Source organism: Sturnus vulgaris, chromosome 5 (genome assembly GCF_052056855.1).
Source record: "Sturnus vulgaris isolate bStuVul1 chromosome 5, bStuVul1.hap1, whole genome shotgun sequence".
NCBI classification, from domain to species: Eukaryota; Metazoa; Chordata; class Aves; order Passeriformes; family Sturnidae; genus Sturnus; species Sturnus vulgaris.
Window position 1 is genome coordinate 60,365,782 of NC_142247.1, and position 11,174 is coordinate 60,376,955.

Sequence of the window (11,174 nt, forward strand, 5' to 3'; positions counted from 1 at the left end):
TTGTCCTCACTGGGGATTTCAGCCACCTGGTTGTCTGCTGGAAGGGCAGCACAGCACTGGGCTGGCAATCCAGGATGTTCTGGGAGTGCAATTGTAACATTTTCCTAACACAAGAGCAGGGCAGTCATGACTGACTTGTTCATGCTGGCTTGGATTTCTGCTGAGAAGCAGGGAAGAAGTGGGGATGACAGGGGTCACAAAGCTCTGCTCAGGCTGTGATTGGTTTGTCACAGGCTGCAGCAGTCATGAGGTGACAGATGTAGCAGAGCCAGGAAGGAGAGCCACAAGACTCTGGGTAAGTAGATTGACTTATTCAGGAAATAGCCTGTGGGAAGCAGCTGTGAAGGGGAAAAGTCCCCAGAAGAGCTAATTGGTTTTCAGAAAGAGCTTACTGAAAGCTCTTGCATGAGCTATACCATTGTGCAGGAGCACAGGAAGCTTCAGCTTACAGCCTGTGGGCTAGGCAAGGACCATCCAGGTGAACTACAATACGGGAATATGCAGGAAGTAGAAACAAAAAGCAGTGCTTGGGCACTGAGGACTAAAATCAGGACAGCTAAAGCTCAGCTGAACTAAAATTAATGAAGGTCATAAAGGGTACCATGGTAAAAAGAGGTAGCATGGGTATATATGGGTCCACAGGTGGATGGGAGAGACAACGCAGTGAAGGTTGAAGTAATCAGCAGCTTTTTTGCACGTGTTGGCACATGTGGATCGTGCTGTCTGGCCCTTGCACATATCAGCACGGGGGAAACAGAAGGGCAGTGGGGAAGCAGCAGTTAGGGAGCACTGAGACATCTCGTGGGCGTGCAAACCCATAGAGTCAGGTGGTGCTCACTCAGGAGCATCGATATTGCTGGCCAGCAAGATCACTGTCTATCATCTACAGAAAATCATGGCAAGCAGGAGAGGACCCTGCTGACTGCAAGATGGTTAATGCTAAATTTCTTTTTAAAGGCAAGACAAGATGCAGGGAACTGTAGGTCAGCCTGAGTGATTCCTGGGCAGGTCATTCTTTGTTACTCCTGGGACATTTACCTGAGGGAGCGCAGGGGTGTGCTGGATAAGAAGACAGCTTTGCCCTCTGTACAAAAGGTGTTTGCTCATCACCAAGGGCATGTGTGGCACGAGTAGTGCTGGGACAACACTGGAGGACTGTGCAAGACAGAAAGCCACAATCTGGTGCAGCCATGTTCATACTGCCTGTTGGGAATGGTCCAGGAGCAACACATCCCCAGCCACTCCCAAGATTTGTCTCGGGTCCTGTTGATTGCTCCAAAACAGAGATTGAAGTGATCTACAGTTTTGCACTTATACCTTTTATGGATCAGCACTCCACTTCTTTCACTAGTGCTACGATGTTTAGCAGAGCAGAAGAGCCTCTCTGCTGACCACATAGGCAGCTGCAGCTCCTGCCTCAACACTTCTGCTTATATGCTTAAATAAGATTGTGTGAATACCCACCTTGACTCAGGCAACTGGGCATGCTGCCTGTAAGAAAGCATTTACTACAGAAAACAATGTCCCTGAGAGGTGCAGTCCCACATGTAATACAGACATAAATGTGAGGTCTTGAATTACAGAAAGCAACATATGGTATTGTCAATAGAGACTAAAGCAATGTGCACTTTATGTATAATGTGTTAATATTAAATATATGAGGTAAAAAATGATGGTGTAGCATTCAGTCTCCTCTAGGACATTAACAATGCAATTTAGGATGCATGGAGTTTCTAGCTCTGACAGTAATACATGTAGGTGACATTATGTGAGCAGCTAACACAGAAGTAGCAGATACCTACTGCTAATCAATAGAGAGGTATACTCAATATGTCCTAGGAGACCACAGCCAAACAGCCCACAGGGAGGCATATAAGTGTACAGGTTTGGGAAGGTAACAGAATACATTAAGGACTGCATCTTGAGTTGTGCAATGACACTGATATTTTTCACAAGATCATGAGAATGTAAACACACTAAGAAAGTGTGAAAGGTTTGGCTACACCAAAATGTGTGTGATCACTCTCAATGCTGAAGACTATCAACCATTTTGATGCAAATCTGCATCAGTGTGCTAATCTTTGTGATAATTTGATTTCAGATGGAAATACCTAAAAAGTGGGAAATTAAGTGGTCGATATTTTTCTAATGGTAAACAGGTGGGCCTTCTCTAAATGAACAAGAACTCTTCAAGGAACACAGTTTGGTGCATATATTTACCACTGTTATCAAATATACAGTTCTGTGAAAAATGGGGTGGTTATTTCTTAGGACCAATGGCAAGTGAGAAAGAATCATCATTGTATCATAATTTGTCTTACACTCATCTCTCCAAAACTGGAAATTAGAGAAACTTGCATTAATATCACTATTGTAGATAACATAAGTGTGAAAGGGGAAAAAAAAAGAAACAGAAGAGGTTAAAAATGGCAGACGAAGAAAAAAAAATCTTGAAGTACAGTAAGAAGAAGTCAGAATTTAAAATAAAACAAAACAAATTGGCCTGTGGGCTTCTGGAAACTTTAAAGTAGTGAAGATGGGAAAAAAGAGAAAGGAGAAAAAAGACATGGTGAGTAAACAGGTGGAGATCTAAGTTTTAGACGCTGATTCCAGCTGAGTTAGGTTAGGTTATGTGTTTGTAATCTGATGGTGAAGATGTGTATCAAAGAACTTCCAGGCTGGTATCGGTTAAGAAAATCTTCTGCTGAAGCACAGGACAGACCTTTTCTCAGTTTCTTTGCAGGGACACACAGAGGGGTGTTTTTTAGATCTGCCTCCAAGTCTCAACCCCACATCCAGGCCTACAGGGGATTTTCCAGTAGGATCTCTTCCCAAGCCTTTATGTGAGTTGAGCCCTTGACGAGGCACAATACAGCTGCTTTTTGCTCTCTAAAGTTGTGCCCCAGCTCTGTCTTTCTGTGAGGCAGGGACAAAGAAATGGAACCTTTTACTTGGAACCTTCTTTCTCTAAACATCACCAGCCTTCTCTAACTCAGATAATGGCTTGCCTCAGGAACGGCATTTATTAGTGCCCTCCCAACTTGAGAGTTCAATCCATGCCTGAAGACTGAAATTGCTGGAGGATACAGGCTGGCCCAGCACCCACCTGCCTTCTTTTTGGAGCGAGCACATGGGAGCAGATCAGCTATCCCAGTGGCAATTTGTAGGTGAAGACTTACATGCTCTTGCACCACCCCTTAATGTGGGTGCGATGTTCAGAGCCCGTTGGAAAGGGGCAGCCCACTGGCCTGTGCACATGATGCAAATCCCTCCATCCTGGGCATCCTACCTGCCTTTTTCAGCCCTCCCTTGCTGCTGGAAGAGGATAGGGGATCACCAAACCACGCTTGGGTTTCTGCAACCATTGTCATTGGACACAGAGATGAAGCCAGGACAGGCATTTCTAATGAAGACAGCTGTGAGCTGGGCTCTGACTCCTCCACAGGGATCAACCTCCTCATGAGAAATGGCTTTCCTCAGCTGCAGTTTCCTTCCAGCCAGATGCACTTTGGTCCCTGCAGACCAGACTGTCTGCTGCTCTTCACACAGAAATGACTTCTCCGACAATGCCATTCCTCCTGTTCCTCCAAGCAGCACATTTTGCACAAACCAGTGTGCTGACAAATTCTCTTTGAATAGGAAATATTACTTCAGCATCACAGTGATCTTTCCATTTTCCTTAATAAGCTTGCTGTGTGTATTACATTGTGTTTTGGGGCCAGCAGAGCCTCAAAACACTGTTAAGTTTTTTGAGCAAATAGCAATATTAAAGAACAGATCCTGGTCTGAAAGTTTATCATTTAAACAAAAATGGAGATAGGGAGAATGGAGTTTGCAGTTATGTTAGCTAAACTGTCCTCCTTGTTCCCCACCAGAGAAATAGAAGGGAAATTTGCTAGGCTGCGAGATGGATGATTTTTTACAGGCATGCTGATTCCTCAAATTCATTCATGAAAAATGATCAGGGAAGAGAGGCACAGCATTGAAGCACTGCAAATTACACTGGAACTTTCTGTAGTATTAAGGCATCAGTGCTTGTCATTTGAAATTTCTGCATCAGTTATTTGGTAGTTACATGAATGGACAAAAAAGTCATGTTTATTCATCAAATTCTTATAACTGATTTGGGTAATAGGGTTCATCAAAAGACATGAAAGAAAGTATCTGAGACCTAGGATAAGAGAGCTGATGAGAAGATCCCCATGGGTGTGGGAAATCTTCAAGGAAAGAATTACTAATGAAAGAAAATAAACCTTTTAAAGTAGATCACTGATTTGTTGTGTGGGGGAGGACTTCAAATGAGCAATGTTCTTTCCTCACAGGTATTACACTGTCTGTGGCCATCAAAGTTGCCACTGCCAGCCTCTTTCTGACAGTGATCCTTGGAACACAACTCATTAGACTCAGAGGAAAGATGTTAAGGTCTGGTACTGTGGGATGGGACCTGACTCTATCCCCCATTACATTGGGTGGACAGCTGGAGCTCGTCTGGGGGATGATTCTAGGTGCTGAGATGCCTGTGTGGGTACACTGCTCTCTAGGAACCTCTGTATCCCCTCCTTTCTCATGCAACATTAAGAATCAATACCCTGCTGTAGCTTTATTTTCTAATTGGTCACCTTGGTGTGTTGGCCCATTGATTTAAGGTGTCTTCATTGATGAAAGGGATGAACTCTCCATTCTAGGGAGACTTTGACCCACCCCTTGAGAAAACAAATGGATTTATGAAAAGGGCCAAAGCAGACTTGTTGCTAAGGGGCAATACAAATGACTGCTTGAGGCCACACTTTCTGGACTAGGGCAAACTCACACCAAGTTCATCTTCTGAGCAGCTGAGAATCTCTCACCAGTCTCTGTTAAAATCTTTTTTCTCAAACTTTTTTCTCAACCATTTTTCCCTCCTGAAAATATTTGTCTAATTTTAAAAATCTCAAAGCAGACAGCTGATTGGCCTGAAGTTGTGTTGGGGAAGGTTTAGGTTGAATATCAGGAGAAGGTTCTTCACCCAGAGGGTGGTGGGGCACTGAAATGGGCTTCCCAGGGAAGTGGTTACAGCACGAAGCTTGACAGAGTTCAAGTAATGTTTGGACAACACTCCCAGGCACATGGTGTGACTCTTGGGATGTCCTGTGCAGGGCCAGGAGTTGGACTCGATGATCCTTGAGGGTCTCTTCCAACTCAGTTGATTCTGTGATTTTCTATCTAGCAACGATCATCTCTCCTGAGTTGAGAGCAAAGAGCTAGCTAGTCTTCTCCATCCTAAGATTTTAGAGATTGGGTATGGGCTTATTGACATGGTCAAATCAACATATTTTTCTATCATCCTCTCTTTGGAAAAATGTACTGACATTTCCAGGAAAAACTCTGAGACTGAGACAAAAGACAAGCTGAAGTCTAACAGTTATAGCCATGTGTTACTTCCAATGGGCAGCACTGAACAGCTTTAACTGTGGCTGGCATCTGAAGAAGTGAGAGTACATCTGCAGCACATGCTGCAGGTATATCTGAACTAGCACATATATCTGAACTAGAGCAGGGCACACCCTGCCACCTGAGCACAGAGCCCTACTCAGGCTAATTTGTCCTTCAGACAGAGGCTTTGTAAGTGTAGTGCTGAATATTAATGAAGGCAGGTTGAATAGGAAGCCTAGGCATCACTGAATCTCTAGATATTTGGTAGCATGTCTGCCCTGGTTTTTGTCTTGTATCCTTCCATTTATGTCAGTTCATGTAAGCCACTCAACACACCCCAACTTCAGACAAGCAACATGAGATATGTCCTATTAATAAGCCTTGCCTGAAAATAGTAACAGTTGGTCCTCAAATTTCCCTGTGCCAGGAGAATAATTTATTAATTCATTTTTCTTCTGTCTTGAGGAATGTTATGGCCCCAAACTGTCTATATTTGATGAACCAGAGTAAAACAATTGCACAGGGGATTACATCTGTTGTAAGCAGTGGTGTTACAACAATGAACTGCCACACCAGATGTGTTCTGCAACAGGAATTCATCCTGGGGACTGATCCTTTAAAAAATTCAACCAAGAAATCACAATTACTTCAAGGGATTCTACTTGTATGTATGAATATTTAAAGGTTCAGATTTGTTCATACCTGCAGGAAAAAAGCCCTGTTTAGAAATACACTTGGATACAATAATGGGCCAAAGAAGATACTTCATTCAAGGAAAGTATTAAGTTATTTCATAAGATAGGCATTCATCAAAGAAAACTAGAAATGAAGGCATTACACCTATGCTGTGAGAAAAGTTCTAGCAACAGATCCTTGAGGAAGGGGAGACCAGAATGGAAGGAGACAGCAAGGCAAACACAGTCAGGAACATCATAGCCAAGGATGCTGTCCCCCAGAACTTGAGCAAGATGAGTAAAGCAGCTTGAGTGACAATAACCACAGTCAGCCAAGGGGCCAGAGTGTCAATCCACCAGTTTAAGTAGGACAGTCAAGTCAGCAATCCAGGGTCAGGATGAGTTCCAGTGAGCCAGTAACCAAGACAGCCAAGACTCAGTGATATCACAAGTTCATGATACTGATGCTGATCCAAGGTCATGCCAAGAAGTCAAGAGCAGAGGGACAGGGGTCGTGGAGGTGGCTGTGACATAGCTCAGGCACAAACGAGGGCAGGGGCCTGAGCTGAAATGCAGGTCCACACTGCAGGAGCTGCTGCTCACAGCTTTCTCACACAACTCACATAAACACAATTAACCTGAACCAAAGTTTCACAGAGGCACCAAACTTGAGCATATGCAGGCAACCCACCAGTGGTGAGCATGCTCAAGGCCAGAATACAAAAAGAACAAGATGAAAAAAAAAGGTAACAGGTGTGTTTTATGCCCCACTTGTCATATATTCTCAAATATAACTGAAAAAAGAACTACTCAAACACTCTTCAGATGGGATTCAAAGTGCCATGACTGAGAGAGAAGGATGTGACAAGTGGAGATAGTATTTTGCAATTCAAGTGCACGTTTCTTTAGATGTAGCATGTGGTAGGACCCTTTTGGCTTTCCCTAACAGAAGTCAGCTGATAAAGATGTCAAATAGATTCTCTAGGGTGAATGTATTCTTGCTGTTACAGTCTGGTGTCTGAACCCACATGTTGCACTAAAATCTATTGCTGAAGGTCACTTGACAAGTGCTATAAATTTTACCAGTAGTTTTGATAAAAAGGAAGGCTATATATCAATGAAAGTCAATCTCCTTTGGGACTGGCTTTACCTGAACAAAATGACACAGGCCAAATATAAACTTAACTATCCCCCACCATTCTAGGCTATTAAAAGAAACACAGAAGTGTGCCAGCAGTTTTATTAGCTAAGTTCTATAAACTGTTTTATAAGAGGTTTTGAATGTGTAAACTGCTATAGACCCTGTGTGCTACCATCCATTACTTTGAAGGGTTGAAAAACACAGCAACACCAATTGAAGAAAAGTGGTTAGGAAGTTTTGACTGTAAGAGTAACATTATTTCTGACTAATAATGTTGACACTTAAGTATTACTAATCCTTAACAGCATTTTCCTTCTTGATTCAATATAAGAATATGGCATTACAGCTGCTGTTTTGATATCAACATCTGCCATATGGACATTCTGACTTTAAAAAGAAAACTAACCTAGTGTATGCCAGATACCAGGATGAATGAAAAAGCATTAAAATCTGATTTTCAATTGCAATATTTGAAGAAAAAGTGTCAGGTGATGTAATTAGCTAAAAAATGCCATTAAATTCTGAAATTTTATTTTTATATAATGAATTTGTAATGCAAAGCCTCATGACTTTCAAGTCACGTTCAACTTATGGAATCCATGTGTAGGTGTGGTGGGTTAATTGATTATTTTTAGTTACAGAACACATAGACAAGTGCCAGAGGGGGCAATTCTGCTCTCTTAGACTTCCTTGCACTGAGCAGTCAAAGGAATTTAAAATGGATAGAATACAATATTTTTTTCGAAAGCTGTCTAATCTCATTTTAAGTTCCTAGACAGTGTAGACATGTCAGAAAATTTACCTTACATGTGGAAATCTTCATCTACTAGATTACAGCTTCTAGCTGGAAACTTCACCTGGAAGCTCTTGTGCTTTTTTCTAAAACACTGAGAAGTTTGTCATTTCTCATTCCCACATGCAAGCATTTTTACAACATTATCAATCACCCTTCAAAGCTGAAAAAATCACTTTTCTTACATTTCATATTGAAAGATTTATTTTAAATTTCTTATTTTTTCTGGCTTTAATAATTTCTGGCAATGACACAATTTTCAGTCTATATACATGGATATATTTCTTATGTATAAATATTTTTCCCCTACTTACAGTTCTGACACTGAAAACATGTTGGGAGGCAGCATAGCCAAGAAATTGTGAATAGGTGTGAAACTTTAGCAGCATTTTAAGATATTATTTAGCTGTGAAGTAAAGTAGTGAAAACATGAGGATCAAGCAGCCCTAAATAAATATTCTTGAGCATCTATCCAGCAGTTTGAATGTCCTAGTGAAGAAAACAGAGCATGCTCATGACACTGAATATCTCAGTCATGCCCAGTAAGAGGCACCTGACACCCCTCTCCTGTGTGCTTCACTTCACCATTTAAAAGAGTTGTTTTGAAAGAAAGGCTAAAAAAGAAACAACTGAGTTCAGGGCAACTTTTTTGTTACCAGGAATCAGCACCAAGATTTGAAGCCTTGAACTTTTACCTTCACAACTGACAGCCTTCAAAAACAGCCATGCTGGCTAGTCGTTAACACAGGGACTGGTTATGGAGCCCTGGCTACTCCCAGGGGCTGGAGTGAAACTCAAGATAGTGCCCAAGGGCAGTCAGACAACAGGCTTAGGCTCCACTTGTCAGTTTGGCTTGGCTTTGGGAGTAAGAAGGAGGTGCTACACCAATAATCTATATCCTTTTCCTTAAAGAAGACCCCTACTACACCATATGATTTTTCCTTCACCTCATTCAGTACAGCTGTTGTGGCTGGCAGGCTCGGAACCAGGGATGCCAAGCTCTTGTGTGAAATGCAGCATTACTATGCAGTTGCTAAAATTATCATAGGACTAAAAGGAAGATAATGGAAATAGCAATGTTGCTAAAATTATCATAAGGACTAGAAGGAAGATAATGGACATAGCAACTAACAGCTTACAGTTCCCCAAATGCTGATCAGAATTCTGTGCAATGCAGAAGAGACACTCCTGGAGCCCATTGCATTTCCCCTGCTGGACATCAAAACCCTGTTACAAACTGAAGAATTATGAGATTTTCTGAAAGAAAAGGCAGCAACAGCCCTTAGAACTTAAATCTGTTGCTGGTACTGATCTTCCCTTCTTCACTCCTCTTCCTCCACCTTTCTTAATAAATGCGTTAAAGCATTCAGTGTTTGAACATACAAAGCATTACATTTACACTGAAGTTGCTAGGATTATCTTCCTTACAGCCAGAACTGCAGCAAAGGCTCCCTGGAAGCAAGCTTTCAGACACCAGAGAACATTACCCACAGGATACAAACAAAAGCACCTTCATGGTACATAAACCCTTCTCTGAACCTCCTAAAGGAGATTTTGCAGTGTGTTCATAAGGCAGAGATCTGGCTCTTGCAGACAAGCTGAGGGATCTATTTCAAATCATAAGACGACCTGCTGTTTCAATCTCTTTTATAGCAGGTAAGTTCTAACTTACTACTTTGAAGAACGGTTTATCAAACAACTCAAACAAGGCGATTTCACAGAGGAGCACCCTCTGTCTGCTTTGCATTCTCTCCAGCTCTTCAGAGCTAGCACTTTGCTGAACTTACAGTTTACAAGCTTTGTTACCTTGCTCAGCTTCTTTCAGGCATCTATTAGTGACAATTAGTCCTTGTCAGCCTCAGGCATAAACCCAACACCTGCCATGCATCCAGATGCTTCCCTGTGCCTTCACAGGCATTTCTACCTTCTGCATGGTTCTGACAGCTGCAAATACTGCTCACATCACATAGCTACAAAAATATCTCAGGAAATAAAATAGACTCTCATGTAACGTGTTTGCAGTTTGCAAATAGCAAATGACACAAAGAGAAAAACCAAGTGTAAAAGAAAAGCCATGTTTCTTCTCTCATTTTCAAGTTAATATTTTTCTTCAAGGGAGAAGAGTATTGGTAAGAAAAGTTAATGAATATTGCTTGCCTGCCAAGATATGGATTGTCTATTTCACCCCAAAATCATACATTGCCTTCTAAGTGCCTCATCTTCTGAAGATTGGAAGCACAGAGAAATAGAAGCAATAAAGTACAAGTGTCTTATGTCCCAGCTTCCTGGAAACCCAGGAAGACTACTGGTGAGAAGAGGGGGTGGCCTGAAGGTCTTATTAGAGCCAGTAGCTGATCCCCTATGGGCAAATGTCCTGTGGAGGCCTTGCTGATGACACATGGAGTACATCAGCCAGGTATCTTCATCCCAGGGCCTCGGTCTGCCACTATATGCTTCTCCTTTGCAATACTCCTTCCAAGAGCCAATATTGCCTGGTCTTTTGCCATTTGCTGTATTAATAGAACCATTTCTGTAGAAGACACTCTATGAAAGCAAAGATTGGTTTCATGTGGGGTTGGAAATGTCTGTGCAAAGAAGTGTATATTCTAGCTTTCCAGTAACATAGCTCTAGCAATAAGATGTTTTTCAGAATAAAATATCCCTAGTTATTTGTGGATAAATGTTAATGGAAATCTTGCAGCAGTGACTGAGTATCTTTAGGTTTCAGTTTCTGGTCATGTAAACTATTTCAGCCTTACTGATTGCTTCTCAAAAATCTTGACGTTTCAAAAGCAATTGATATTAAAGTGAATTTCTAATTTAGAAAACAGCCTATGATGCAAAGGAATTAAACATTTCATGGAAGAAAAATATGGAAATCAAAATAAATGGTGGGATTTGATGTACAGTCAAATACTCATTGCCAAAAATAAAAAATTCCCTCCCTACCCAGCAGTGTGAACAACCACCAGGCAAGAGCCACCACAAGCAGGATTCTGAGGAGTCTTTCGTTGCACCCCTGTGACTGTGCCAACATAATCCATGGGGAATCATTCTGGTCATCAACCCCCTTTTGGGCAAGGGTAGCATCTGGTTGGCAGTAGTAAATACTATTTGCAACTGTCCAAAAGGAGCATTAATTCTTATGCTGGAG